The 15,871-nt window shown below is 42.7% G+C and overlaps 1 protein-coding gene and 1 long non-coding RNA gene across 4 annotated transcripts in view; one reads left to right on the top strand and one right to left on the bottom strand.

Moving 5' to 3' along the window:
- The window catches only part of PDE4D (phosphodiesterase 4D), a 1,562,913-nt gene that overhangs the window by 428,851 nt on the left and 1,118,191 nt on the right, over positions 1–15,871 (bottom strand). The window lies entirely within an intron of this gene.
- Positions 790–4,469, top strand: LOC142469140 (uncharacterized). The gene is made up of 3 exons (XR_012788969.1): positions 790–939; positions 3,961–4,040; positions 4,225–4,469. It is a non-coding gene; the product is annotated as an uncharacterized LOC142469140 (long non-coding RNA).

Here is a 15,871-nt window from a genome sequence, read left to right on the forward strand (position 1 = left end):
TTACTGTGCGCACGCACTTCACGCTTGGGTCGACTAAGTGTTAGAGCATGCGCAAAACAATGCGTACGTTGTGCGTTCAATACATGTTGTAAATACCATTAACCATAAAATATTTCTTTCTAATACAATGAAGGAGAAACTACATTCGTTCTAAACGACTACATCTGTATTCTTTTTAAACAGACGTGTGTGGACAGAAAGCACGGCCGATAACATAATGCGCAAATGCAATACGTGTGACGTCATGTTAAGCCAGCGTGAAGCGCACGCAAACACTCCTCCCACTCAATTAACATTCGGCTAACGCCCAGTGCACGCCCACAAACACAGACGCGCACGCATGACACAGTGCAGTTACCGTAACTATAACAAAACAACACAGCCAATAGGCTTTGACGCGCGCACGTCGCTTGGGGGCGGGACTTACATCCGTAATCCTTTTTAAGGACGCCTTGGCACATGACAAGGGTCCCACGTCATACGTGGTCGACCGGGTTTTTTTTAAGATGTTGCATGATAAAAAAACAGGTGTGTGTTACAGTTATGGTAACATGTTTAAAGGGAGGGGAAAGAACATATATTTATTCCGTGAGCAATGTGTACTAATCTTTCTGGTTCTACTATATTGTAATAGGAAACAATGTGTTTGTGATCGCTACATGTTATGCAGTCTGCAATGTTACGCTGTATCCACGCATTTAGAGTAAAAATGGTGGTTACAAAAAAAAAATACTTTTAACGCTGAGTCAAGGCATAACGATTGTTATATTTACCATTCTTGTAGAAGTAACACTTTGTCTGCCTGCAACTGGTCGCTCCAGAAAACCAATGCATTTGCATCCATGGTTGACCCAAACGCTGAATCCTGTATGACACACATCTCCTCCATGAGGCGCTCATAGGAATCGCCACTGCCTTCTTCAAACAATTGGTCCGGAGGTAGGTTCATTTCTTCGGTTACCCATTCGAATGCGTTTGCAGCAGAAAGGCTTGGTAAAAAATCATAGTAGTTATGTTCTTGTAGAATGTGTGTTTCAGGAATGGAGGGTGCAGATATTGCAGCAGGTATCGATTCACACGGAACAGTAGTAGCGGATCCATTGCTATTGTTATTAGGAAGAAATATGCTATTTAGCACAATATATGTGCCGTGTTCCACGGTGATTTTATTTTCCTTAGCAATCTGCCAAAAACCATACCTTTCTTGTAGCTTATCCTGCACACGTTCAAAACATTCATTAGTTGATAAAGTGAATCTTACAGAGGATTTAAAATTTCGCGCCCGCCCAGGTTCTTGGTAATAAGGATACTTTGTTCTAATCAAATCATAGATTTGGCCCACGTTGGCTTTCTGTTCCGCAGTTGAGACGATCGCCTCCGCTATCATCATTTTATAGCCTTTGTGTGGATGGCTGTTTTGAATGATATCATTAGCCATTGCAGCTTAACAGAAAATCTGACTCTACTTCAATGTTGTCTGCTCAGAATGCTGAAACTAGTAGAATGTTATCTATTTACACAGGCGGCACATTTTATTTGAGTGCGGCTAGCTCCGCAAGCCTGGGGATGCCCAGGCATGCTAGCCGCACTCCCTCGGCGTGCCGCGCGTCATCGACGCGCGGTCACGCGTCATCGGGTGCCTGCGCCCCCTGCACGCGCGTCCAGGGCTCCCCGAGGGAGCCCTGGTGTCCCGCGATGTGGGGGATGGCGGCAGGGGGTTCCGGGGGACGCGGCGGACCCGGCAGCGGGAGGGAGAAAGCCCCGATCGGAGGGCGCTCCTCCGTGTCTTCGGCACGCGCCCGGCACCCTCTGGCGCGCGCCAGGTTACTGCTGCGGCCGAGAACGGGCAAATGCTCGAATAAACTCGGCCGCAGCAGTAGTGTCTTTCCATTCAAGGTCAGAAAATGTTTCTTCTTTTACTCCTGTTTTCAAGCACCAATTGGAGTTGTACAAATAATTGGTTCACATTTGTGGTTTCTGATAGGCATTTCAGTGTGAATGCCACATGAAGCTACTTTTATCTACTTTCTCAAAACAACTGTACAATTTTAATTAAAAAACAATGTGGGTTGAGGAAAGAAACATTGTACGCTTTATGAAAATAGTGCTTACACAGCCTTATAATGAAATACACACACACCTGCAAATGTTTTAATCTTTTTTTTCCCATACATTTCAGTGTGTATTTTTCAGTGTGGTTAACTCCCTAACTGCATCAGAGTTTAAGTAAGTGTGTATATGTATATATATATATCTGTCTCATAAATATATAATATATAAATAAATATATATTATATATTATATATATATATATATATATTACAATATACATATGTATATGTGTGTAAAACCAAACTTTTAATGTGTGTGTATATTACAATATTTAATGGCTTATATGTAAAGAGGGATTTTAATATTGGTGTGATTTATTTAAAGGTTTAAATAACAGAGGCTTACAATGTTGTATGGCCTTTGGCATTGGCTTGTGAGCAATTGTGATTTACCATCAAACAACGCCTTTTTTTAATTGAGAAGGCCTGTAGTGTTACAACCATTAATATATCTATGTAATCCAGTTCTACACAGATCATATTGATGGCAGTAAGTAGGCCTTGTATGAAACCTATTTAAATGGTGATAAACATGAGTGAATTAAGTGATTAATAATTGTTTAAGGCCCATACTGTTATAGGCTCTCAGTAAGTATATTTCACAAACAGTAGGCCTGTATTATTACAATACTGTGTTTTCACAAGGAAGCATTAAGTGTATGTATTGTGAAAATACATGTATACCAGTTTAGATAGTACAAATAATATATATATATTTATATATATATATATATTTATATATATATATATATATATATATAAATATATATATATATATATATATATATATATATATATACATACACACTGTGTGTGTGTGTGTACATATATCCATACATACTACATATATATTACTAAACATTCACAGATATGTTATTGAAAACAGAACTCATAAATGATTAAAGGACAACATTAGAATGTTCAAGCAAGGTGAAGGTAAGTAATATTTAACACTTAATCCTGCTGTACACGGACAAGAAAGATGTTAGCAGTTAAATAGATGTGTGTTTTTAATTGCATGTGAATAATATTTACATGCAATGATTACATCAAGTAACACACCCAAATACAATGTTTTGCAGGTAAGTAAATGGCAGCTTCTCTAAACATAGCAACTGGGTCCTGGTGGACCATTACTGAGCAGATGATTAATACATAAATATTAATAACACCATTCATTAGGACTGTTAACATTTACAAAACTTCACGTGTACAATGACATACTTGAATGTTTGGAAACAACAGGTCTTCAGAATACATACAATATTCATTAGATAATCTGAAGTCAACAAAACAAGGCCAAAGACATATTTACTTAATTATAACATGTATTATTTTTTTTCCTTTTGAGAGCGAGTCACAGGCCTGCTTGTTGTCTCTTGGATTTTTCTTTTCCGTTTGGCTACAACTTGAGTCACAACAGAGCCACTTTGAGTGGCCTGTGCCACTTCACGGGCAGGGCTTGTGGGCAGTGACTGTTCATGGGCAGGGCTTGTGGGCAGTGACTGTTCATGGGCAGGGCTTGTGGCCAGTGACTGTTCACGGGCAGGGCTTGTGGCCAGTGACTGTTCACGGGCAGGGCTTGTGGCCAGTGACTGTTCACGGGCAGGGCTTGTGGCCAGTGACTGTTCACGGGCAGGGCTTGTGGCCAGTGACTGTTCACGGGCAGGGCTTGTGGCCAGTGACTGATCACGGAAAGGGCTTGTGCCCACTGACACATGTGAGCAAGTTGGTACACAGTGCACAACTGATGGTTGGTCCGTTTCATGTTTGTTTTTTTTTGTTTGTGTCCAAAAACTGGTCAGTAGTAACTGCTTGTGCATTTTTGTTTTTGCCGCCTACTTTGTAGGTGTCAGCTCCAGAATTTCTACAGATGGCAGCGGTAGGATGTTGTCAGGAACATGCACAGAACTTTCTGCTACTTTACCGGTAACATCCCGACCTGGGGAATGAACATCAGATGCGTGGGGTGAAAAATGACCACCATGTAAAGATCCTTCATGTGATGTGTTAAAGTTGAAATTTGGTACTGTAGTCATTCTCAAGTAATTAGCTTGGGTTTGCTGAACAACTAATGCTTCTAATGACGTGTTTATTTTTTGCAATTGTTTAGGCACTTCAATGAAGACTCTGTGGAGATGTGACAATTGTGATATCGTTTCTTCCTGCAGTGATATCATCCTTTCGTGCACTGTCATCAGATCTGAATGGCGACGATTTTCAGCTTCAACAATTTTTCCCTCAGAAGCTACTATTGCATCGTATGTGTTACTTGATGGACGATTTGGCTGTGTAACTGTTTCAATGGGAACCTCTTCATGGTCACTTGATTGCATTTCTGTGTCTATGGCGGCATCATCATCATCTTCATCATCATCATGTGCTAAAAATAAATGTACACATTATGAAATGGCATGTTAATCTCTGCTGTTTTACTATGTAATTATACTGTGTGATAAGTAACACCTAACATGTTTCCATACGTTTTATAACGTCACATTAAAAACTACCTTGACTTACGAATAATGTTTGGACTCAGTATGAAATAAGAATGAATGAAAAGTTGCTCTAAACTCACAACTCCTACATGATACAAACACAAACACAATACATGTTGTGTTAAACTTCATTTTCACTGACACTAAGTTATCCTATTTAAAGAACATGTGCAAAACAAATAATGAACATGACAACATAACATATAGAAGTGCACATATTATATGGGCACCACCTCATACACTCACCTAGGTGTGTTGACCTGCATGACCCAGGTGAAGACACTTGTTCCGTCTCAGGTGACACATGTCCTCCAGGGGCAACTATATATAACAATAACATCAGTTGTCAATTTACATGTGTAAATATTGAACAAACAGTTATTGTATGTTCTGTATTTATGAGTAACTAACAGCATAAGTTCCTTAACCGAAAATGTGTGTGTGAAAGTGAACATAAATAGTTGTAATAACAATGTACATGCCTGTGTACTTAGAACTTTTGAGTTCCCTAACATACAACATACTATGTTTCTGCAGTAATGCATTAGGATAAATTGATTAAATTTGTACATACAAATCATATGTTGTGTAGTCATATCAGTATCATAATGTACATAACTATCATGAGATGAACATTCACAATGGTTATCATGAAGGTGGTCATATTGCAAAAAGATTCGTTTTTGGTACAGGATATGTGTGGTACATTAATAGAAGCTGTGGCACACCTGAATGTGGCTGTCACTCAACAACACAACACATGCAGTGTGTGATAATGTGTTGTTGATATCAGTTCAACTATAGATATGAGTGAACGAATGTGTGACGTACGGTTTGATAACTAATGACTTGTTGGGGGATTTAGTACCTAGAGTTAAGCTTTCAAATGAGTGTGATTACCTTCAGTTTTGCTAGTCAGGTTGTAAGAACGGTATTCCCTTCCCCAAAAACCCTAATCAGCCAGACCTTTCAATTACTTCAAACAGGTGAAAATGGTGTGAACTAAGTTGACCATAAGATGACCCTGTAATTTGGGTGTGTGCTGAGCCCCACCGTCTCTGTTGACGTGTATGCTGTGATGACATATTCATTGCAGCTGCTTTAACACAATGGTAGAGGAGCTAAATAGTCATCTGCAGTGTGCAAGTTATGAACACAATGACATAACATATGCTACGTGTGCCTCATTATGCTGTCTGTATATGACATCAAGCAAAAATGGACCTTTTCATAAACAACTATACATTTGTTAGTGCAAGTTATGTTTGTAGGCCGTTGCATGCAATATATTCGATGCATGATTAAAATAGGCAGTAATGTCGTGTTTGTAGGAGTAAAATAAATAATATACACATTAATATTATACATATTTATGTTCTGTACCAGTAGCTAGTAATAATTTCTCATTAGCATGTGTTACACATGTGTGCTACCCTGTTGTTCCCCATCTTCGCCCACCATCAATTGCTTCCACTGCAGCAATGCATTTTGGGAATTCACATGTAAATGACTACGCAATGGCACGTGGTATATTAGTTACTGCTTTTAGTAGGACTACAACATATATGTCTATTTTGATATATATATATATAGAGAAACAGACATATACATATATAGATGTAGGTATGCTTATATTGTGAAGACAGTATAAAAAGCAGCGGAAATATGTAAAATAACTGTAAGAAACGACACGCCTAGTACAGTAAGATTTCTCACCTGGTGGAAATTGTGAGGGATAAATTCCGATGTCCCTGTCACCGGCCAAACCCTCCACGACGACGGGAAGTAATTTTCCCCGAAGCAGCTCCTCCAATGGAGTTAAGATCAGACGTTGTGGTGGCGGGCCACCTCCAGTGCCAGAAGCATGCACGCGTTGGTCTTGTATTTTCTTTTTTAATTTTGACCTAATATCGTCAAATCTTTTGCGACAATTCAGCTTGTCCCTGACACGATTCCCACACGCATTGACACCAATTATTATTGTGTCCCACATTTCATTTTTGCTTGATGAACTTGTCCGCGCTTGAAATACAAACAAAATATATGACGTTAATTCATAATAATAGAAGCACCAGTTTCCTACACTGCTAGCTGTTCCAAGAGATAGCAAACATGCTGTTTTAGGTGTAATATGTGAAGCACATGAGCATTCACTACTAAACCTAGACATGTAAGCAAGCTTGCATTAATATTGTATGCAGTTATCGCAAATTGAACGCCTGTGTTTTGTTGTCCTTGTAACGCATGATAAAAATCAGTGTTTGCACAATAATTAACATAGAAAGATATTCTGGACCCATATTTGCATATTAACAAAACTCACATGACCTAGGATCACATGTATTTGAAGAATAAATGGAAAGGTACACTTACCTACTAAATGTCCATAGAGACTGTCATAGTGCTCCAGAATCCCAGTGACAAGAGCTGTATTTTCCTGGTCATTGAAGCGAGGATTACGTGGATGCTCCACACGTTTCTTCCGAGCACGTTTAGGCTCAGAGCTTGGCTGCTGCTGACTGGACTCTCCTTGTTCCAATGTAAGAGACTCCAAAAGCTGGCCACCAGCAAGCACGCCACCACCAGACACCCCATCAGCAACTGAGCCACCAGCAGCACTCCCACTCCCACCAACAGCACTTGCACTCCTAGCACCAGCACTCCCACTCCCAGCAACAGCACTCCCACGCCCAGCAACAGCACTCGCACTCCCAGCAACAGCACTCCCACTCCCAGCAACAGCACTCGCACTCCTAGCAACATCACTCCCCTGAACAGTACGTTCACTCTGACGCGTACTCGCACGAGTAGCACTACCACTCACACCAGCATCACTCTTCCCACGCTTTGCGGGCATACTTACAGCACTCACAAAAAACAGAAAACAAATGTACAGCCAATCACACGAAACACTTCCACATAGAAAACAAGACAAATATGTAAACAAAACAACAAAGGACAAAGCTTTCACAATACACAACAAGTCTCTCAGTCAATATGCAAATATTAAATCGCCCAGCTCTGAGCGTCTCTCTCTCTCACTCCCAACAACACAGAGAATGATTAACAGTACACTTTGCCTTTAAATATGGCGCGCTATCCAATACATGCTGGCTTCGCCTGATTCAGCAAGATTTTTGATTGGCGAACGTAACAGCACCCCGCCACGCACGCCGATACACCTGTGTGTGATCGGCAAATCATCGTGAGAGTGGGCGGATTTGTTTTCGTCTTGATTTTGAAGGGATTCGGCACTTACTGCATACGGAGAGGGAAAATCGCCAATAACATGGCTAATCGGTAAGCTTGCCGATTTCACATATTCGTCGCTTACTGCATGAGGGCCTATGTCCTGTATCACAGTGCAAAATGTGTACAGCTGGGAAACGATGACCAAAACTTTGCATAAAATATCAAGTTATTATTAGTCACCACTGGCATCTGGTTTGAAAAGATTTGATTTCTGCAAAGCTTTTTACCTTCTAATCCGAAAATAGTTTTCACTAAGGCAGACAACTTGAAATGAAAAGTATCTCCTAACTGCCTTAAAAACAGAAAGAGCATTACAGGGACACATACATTCCTTGATGCTAAAAGATTTCATAAGTGTTTAAGATTAAAATGTGTAAATTGAACTTACATGAAAAGAAACAAGTCAAGAGTTTTTCTTCCACTAAAACTAATGAACAATTCACCCATTATGAGCTTTATCAGTTGTGATTCTGTTGATGTAGTTTATTTAATCCAGTGCCCATGCGACAAACAGTACATTGGTAGAATAACCAGAAAATTAAAATTAAGATTTGCTGAGCATATTACAAACATTCAAAAGGGATTGCTACAGCATAGTCTTTCTAAACATTTTAAAGAATGTCACAACCAAAATCCTACAGGGATAATTTGTATAGGAATTGAAAAGCTTTCTCCAAATTGGAGAGGAGGAGATACCATTAATGAGATTTCTAGATTAGAAACAAGGTGGATACGCACTATGAAAACCTTTGTCCCTTTTGGACTAAATGCAGAAATAGATCTGGGTGTGTTTCTAATAAATTAAATAGCGTTTATCTCATTTTTGTTACTCCATTGATTCTTCCTTTTTATTGTTGTATATGATATAATATCTCTTTGGGATTTAGGTTCTCTATGGTTTAATTCTCTGCCACATAGTTGCGTTAATTCGTTCTGATATATTTATATTTTTATTCAGACCTTGTTCCTTTGTATTTTATATTTAATTTATTATATTTTAATTGTTTAATATTTCTTTGATTAAAAACTTAGTTAAAATTGTTAGGATTTTTCAGTCGTGTATAACTTTGTTTGTACACTTATATATTCTAATACGTAGATCAACATTTTATTTGACAGATTGATCATTATAGACAACTAATGTAGTGCAGGTGTCTTTGGTTCAATCAAACAATGGCGTTGTTGCTAGATGTGTATATAAGGTGTTTGCAGTTAGTTTTTTATTTTTTCCCTGATGAAATTCCCACGCTAGGAACGACACGTGTAGGGTTAACATTTTGTGCACATATTTGCTACTTGCTTGTGATCTTTTATGATACATCAACTCTCTGATCGCTGACTTGCTTAAGAGACGGCATGACGGTGGAATCATATGGTCTCTCAGTGGACCGATTTCTATACCGGCGTCTGACGTCACGACCACGAGATTTGGATTACCGATCGCGGGATTCCACTGCCGTCCCATACTAGTGGAGGGTTAAGAGGAGTTCGAGGTCCAGGCCATCATCCACTCAAGGGTATCCAGGGGAAAGCTACAGTACTTGGTACACTGGAAGGGCTTTGGTCCGGAAGAACGGGAGAGGATATGCCGGGATCAAGTACATGCCCCAAGACTGATCCGGGAGTTTAACCTCAAGTACCCCTCTAAGCCATCCTTTGGTCGCCTGGTGGTCTCCCCTCAAGGGGGGGTACTGTACCTTCCTACCTACCGGTGCCAGCGTCTTGTCATGGTGGCTCGCGCGGCTGCTCTCTCCGCTCCTCTGTCGGCCCGCACCCCATTGGCGCGCTGCCTCCACCTTCCGGGAGCGCGGCAGGTCCCGTCCTCGCATGCACCTTGGCATGCCACGCTCCAACCCCGGACACGCGCGGCACGCGCATGCACCATTTAAAGGGACCAGCACCTGCAATACTGCCTGGACTCATTTCAGATGGGATACACCTGAGCTTCACCCTGCCTCAGCCTTCTCTCCGTGATTGGTACTCCTCTGTATATTAGTCTCATTCACCCTATGGTCATCGCTGAGCATAGACCTTCTATGCACCGTGCTCACTTGCAGCCTGAGTACCTGTCCTCGATATCTCGCTTACCTGTTGTGACCCTGCTTGTACCGGACCTGTCTCTTCTTGTTCCCCTGAACCTTGGCTTGGCTACGGACTTCTACGCTCTCTACTCCACAAACTCGGCTTACGGACATCTTCTACACTACGCTCTCCTATCCTCGACCACGGCTTACGGTTCTCGACCACTCTACGCTCTCCAATCCCGGATCATAGGCAAGTACCCGCTGCCCTCTCCACTCTCCTATCCTGCTACATTCACGACTCTACAATCCGGACCCACCCCCGTGGCTTAGGGCGGAGGTTATATATATTCCCCACCTCGGCCCCGCGGTTCAGTCCAGGTTGCAGTGAGCAACCGTGACACAAAGACAGGAGGTAGTTGCTGATTACCTTCAGATTGTTTGTGTGATAAAATCAGGCAGTGTGGATATATGTTATCTGCTACATTGTAAGTAGCCAATTTTCTATTGCGTATAAAATTGCCTTTTAGTACGTCACTATTGTGGCTTCTTTTCATTCTCTTTAGGAATACAAGAAGTTGGAACTTTGTTACTATCTTATGGTAAAAGGGGACGATAGACAGCACTCTGATAGTGTTACATTTATGCAATTGCAGGGTGCACGGAACAAAAGGGGACCCTTATTCCCCTGTATAGTACTAACAAATCTACGTAAGTACCCGCACTCACTGTCTAATAGCTAAATAACGAAAACAGTTGTAATGCAGAATAAACATTTAATAATAAAATGAACAGAACACCTACAAGCTCATATTAAACCCCCAAAAAACCCACAACATATATATAAGCATATAAGTTTCACAGAGGAGTGCAACTGAGCATGGTAATATATATATTTAAAACCAGAGACATAACATAAAACACAGACAAAGCTCAGTGCACATCCAGAAAAACTTATATATGGCACAGTGCCTAAATATACATGTATAAATAACTAATAAATAAAATGGTCTTTTAGTTTAACATTTTGGCCAAATTGTTGTAAGCCCTTGAGCCAACTGCACGGCAGACCACGTTTCAAGGGTCCCTACACTAATGTAGATTCTTAATAACCCGTGCATTGCCAGGAAGAATGATTTATAATAAATCTGTCAATATTAGTTGCAAAAGTTCTAAGTCTGATTGAAGCTTTTATTAACCTGTACATTACCAGGAAAAGCACTCTGTAATAGATTTGTCACAATCACACTGTAAGCAGGCAAGTTCCCCTGAGAGTGGGAGATGCCATGGAGTGAGCTTTTAACCATTTAAATGTGGGAGGGAGTGAGCTTCAATTAGGTAGGAGGTTGCCACCCTCCAATCAGCTAAGACTAGCTGAACAAGAATGATAAAACATACAGAACACCTACAGTACAAGCTCATATTAAACCCCCAAAAAACCCACAACATATATATAAGCATATAAGTTTCACAGAGGAGTGCTACTGAGCATGGCAATATATATTTTTAATAACCTGTGCATTGCCAGGAAGAATGATTTATAATAAATCTGTCAATATTAGTTGCAAAAGTTCTAAGTCTGATTGAAGCTTTTATTAACCTGTACATTACCAGGAAAAGCACTCTGTAATAGATTTGTCACAATCACACTGTAAGCAGGCAAGTTCCCCTGAGAGTGGGAGATGCCATGGAGTGAGCGTTTAACCATTTAAATGTGGGAGGGAGTGAGCTTCAATTAGGTAGGAGGTTGCCACCCTCCAATCGGCTAAGACTAGCTGAACAAGAATTATAAAACATACAGAACACCTACAAGCTCATATTAAACCCCCCAAAAAACCACAACATATATATATGCATATACGTTTGACAGAGGAGTGCATAAGTATCATTCTTCCTGGCAATGCACAGGTTATTAAGAATCTATATTAGTGTAGGGACCCTTGAAACGTGGTCTGCCGTGCAGTTGGCTCAAGGGGTTACAACAATTTGGCCAAAATGTTAAACTAAAAGACCATTTTATTTATTAGTTATTTATACATGTATATTTAGGCACTGTACCGTATATAAGTTTATCTGGATGTGCACTGAGCTTTGTCTGTGTTTTATGTTATGTCTCTGGTTTTAATAATAAAACGAACCAGAAATAAATCAAATGTGTTTGCCGAAACCAGTATCACAAATGGGCTGTGTTTGCAGAAACCAGTATCACAAATGGGCATGTCACAAAGTGAGGGGTGGGGGGGGGGGGAGGGAAGGAAAAGGGGAAAAAACATGAAACACAAGGAATATACACAAAAAATGGAGAACGGAAAGTATGCTAGGGGGGGCGACATTTCGAGGGACTACCTCTTCATCTGGCCCATTCCCCCTGTCCAAAAGGTCCCAGAGGTACTTCCCTAAGCCTCCCCTCCCCTATAACTGGTCAAATCAGACACCCCTGAAAATAGATAGCAAACATACTGTACAGTATAGGCTAAATACAGCTAAACAGCTAATAGCAGGGCAGCAAGAATCCACTAAAGTCAATGCCAGTAGTTCAAGTACCACAAGAAACTGTGGGCAATGGTACAGTAAAGGCTGAACACAGCTTGCAAGAAAGCAGCTTGCAAAGAAGCACCAGGAGTCCACAACAGTCAATGAAAGGTTAATGGGAATAGCAAATGAAGACAGTAATCAAACCCTCTGTGGCTCTGCTCCTTGTGCTCATGTGGAGTGCTGAGGAGTCCTCATAAGCTTTGCATAAGCTTTGTTGAGGACACTGAAATGTGAAGAAATCAAAGTGGTTGAAAGAGCAGCAGTGCCACTAAATTCGGCTGTAATGGAGCATTTCAAACACTTTTAAGGAGCAATCCAAGCTGTTTTTAATGTTCTTATTTTTTTTAACATGGGATTGAAGCAGGAGGTTTCTGGAGCTGAACCCCATTAATTGTATCTCCGGAGACCCCCTGCTTCCAGAGATACTTACCTCCGAAGGGGGTACTGGCATCTCCTGCAAGTTTAAAGCTCCCGCGTCACGAAGGACAATAGGCACGGCTACCAGATCCACCTATGGAGGTAAGCATCTCCATAAGTCGGGGTCGTCAGAGCTGAAATGAATGGGGTTCAGCTCCGGAGATCCCTTCTTCAATCCTATGTATTAAAAAAAAAAAAACAATGAACAAAATACGTTCAACTTGGATTGCGTCTTTAAAGATATGGAAGAAGTGTTACTCCATAAGACACCGTCTGTGCCGCAAAATACAGAACAGTCTATTCACTTGATTTAGCTTTAAGGGGCCATATTTACCTGGCCGTGCGGAAAGGTGTCTTATAGATTAGCACTGCTTAGTAAATGTGGCCCAGGATCCTAGCATCAATATGGAAAAAGTCCCTAAAAGATGCACACAGCACTGTTACAATTCCCACTTGACTGCCAAAGAAACTTACTCCTCTGATGAGTGGCGATGTCTGTAGTCTACAGAAATCCTCATGGCATCTTTACATTGGTTACATACAGTATATATATATTTGGAAATATACTTGTTTCATTACGTATATTTGCACAAATTGTATGTAGTCCTTTGGATTCACTTTGGTGCATTGACTCTGTCTATTGAATATAACAGAGCACCATGAATGCAATGACAGATGTTGGGACTGGATGTTTCAACCTGCACACAGATGATACATAAAGCTTGGCCCCCTGCAGACGCACTTACTAGAATTCCCTCCTACTGTCTCTGTATGTTCTCCCTACCTACCAATTAGATTGTAAGCTCCTCGGAGCAGGGACTCCTCTTCCTTAATGTTACTCTTATGTCTGAAGCACTTATTCCCATGACCTGTTATTTATATTATTTGTTATTTCTATGATTACAACATGTATTACTACTGTGAAGCGCTATGTACATTTATGGCACTATATAAATAAAGACATACAATACAATACAGAGATAAGCTTCCTGTGTTTGATGGGCTTTCAATGCATCTCCAGCCACATACACTTGTCTAAGTAACTTTCCTATTTGGAAATAAAGATGATGTGTAGTAGTTTCATTAGCTTTCCCTCTTTAGTGCCTTATTGCTCAACTTCCTCTGCTGCAGGGTTTCCCAAACTTTTTTTTCCGTGACCCGGTTATTTTTGAACTTCTCCTTCGTGACCCACTAAAAATGTTATCGCCTATACTGGCCTATAGGGCCTGCACAGACACACACACAGCCACTGATACACACACACACACGCAGCCACTGACAGACACGCAGCCACTGACAGACACGCACTGATACGCACACGCAGCCACTGACACACACGCAGCCACACAGAGACACTGCTACACATACACACAGACACTGCTACACACAGACACACACAGACACTGCTACACACACACACACTGTTACACACACACAGACACTGATACACACACACACACACACAGACACTGATACACACACACACACACAGACACTGATACACACACACACACACACACACACACACAGACACTGATACACACACACACACACTGATACACACACACACACACACACACACACAGACACTGATAAACACACACTCGCTCTCCCCTATACGCACACAGACACAAACAGTGAATTACAGGTAATGACGAATGTGGGTGGGTGTTAGGAGGGGGCCAGGGACACTTGGGTGGGTGGGTGTTAGGAGGGGGCCAGGGACACTTGTTAGGAGGGGGCCAGGGACACTTGGGTGGGTGTTAGGAGGGGGCCAGGGACACTTTGTTAGGAGGGGGCCATGGACACTTGGGTGGGTGTTAGGAGGGGGCCAGGGACACTTGTTAGGATGGGGCCAGGGACACTTGGGTAGGTGTTAGGAGGGGGCCAGGGACACTTGTTAGGAGGGGGCCAGGGACACTTGGGTGGGTGTTAGGAGGGGGCCAGGGACACTTGTTAGGAGGGGGCCAGGGACACTTGGGTGGGTGGGTGTTAGGAGGGGGCCAGGGACACTTGTTAGGAGGGGGCCAGGGACACTTGGGTGGGTGGGTGTTAGGAGGGGGCCAGGGACACTTGGGTGGGTGGGTGTTAGGAGGGGGCCAGGGACACTTGGGTGGGTGGGTGTTAGGAGGGGGCCAGGGACACTTGGGTTGTTAGGTGGGGGCCAGGGACACTTGGGTGGGTGGCAGTGACTGGGTGGGGTGACTTACCTTGCCGCCGGACGCTTTCCCCTGCTGCCCCCGATATCCCCTGCTGCCTGGGACGGGAGGTGGGCTTGGGGGCACGGGAGATGGGCTCGGAGGGGGTGCCATGGGAGGTGAGCTCCGGAATCTGGCCGCGGTGGGAAGCAGGCCGCAGAGGAGCTGGTATGTCCTCCTCCGTCCCACGTTGGGAGCGGGGGGGAGGAAGGGAGCGGGCCCTGCTTGCCCTGCGCATGCGTGCGGGACCGTGGGGGGAATCGCCGCCATTTTTTTAACTTGAGCGGGGGGGGAGGGTACGGGAGACAACGCGCATTTTGGTGCCGGGGGACGGGAGACACCGCGCGGCCAGCCTCGCTGCGACCAGGCAATTTTGGGGACGGGTGATACCGCGCGGCCAGCCTCGCTGCGACCCGGCAATTTTGGTGCCGGGGGACGGGAGACACCGCGCGGCCAGCCTCGCTGCGACCCGGCAATTTTGGGGACGGGAGACACCGCGCGGCCAGCCTCGCTGCGACCCGGCAATTTTGGTGCCGTGGCCCGGTGCCGGGTCGCGACCCACCATTTGGGAAACGCTGCTCTGCTGCTTTAAAAGAATAACTGAAATTCCCCATGTTACTGTTCCCAGTACTGTTTCCGGACTTAAATTTGAGCTACAAATGTTAAATGGAGTAAGATTTGATAAACAATACAGACCTACATTTTGCAAAATGATAAATAATGGTCTTACATGGGTAGCTGCTTTCACTTTATTGAAATACTTTGTTAGCAGAGTGATAGTATCCCATAAGCACAGACTATTGCCTGGTTTGCCACATAGCGGTGCCCAATTATGCTGT

The sequence above is a fragment of the Ascaphus truei genome, chromosome 1 (assembly GCF_040206685.1).
Source record: "Ascaphus truei isolate aAscTru1 chromosome 1, aAscTru1.hap1, whole genome shotgun sequence".
NCBI lineage: Eukaryota > Metazoa > Chordata > Amphibia > Anura > Ascaphidae > Ascaphus > Ascaphus truei.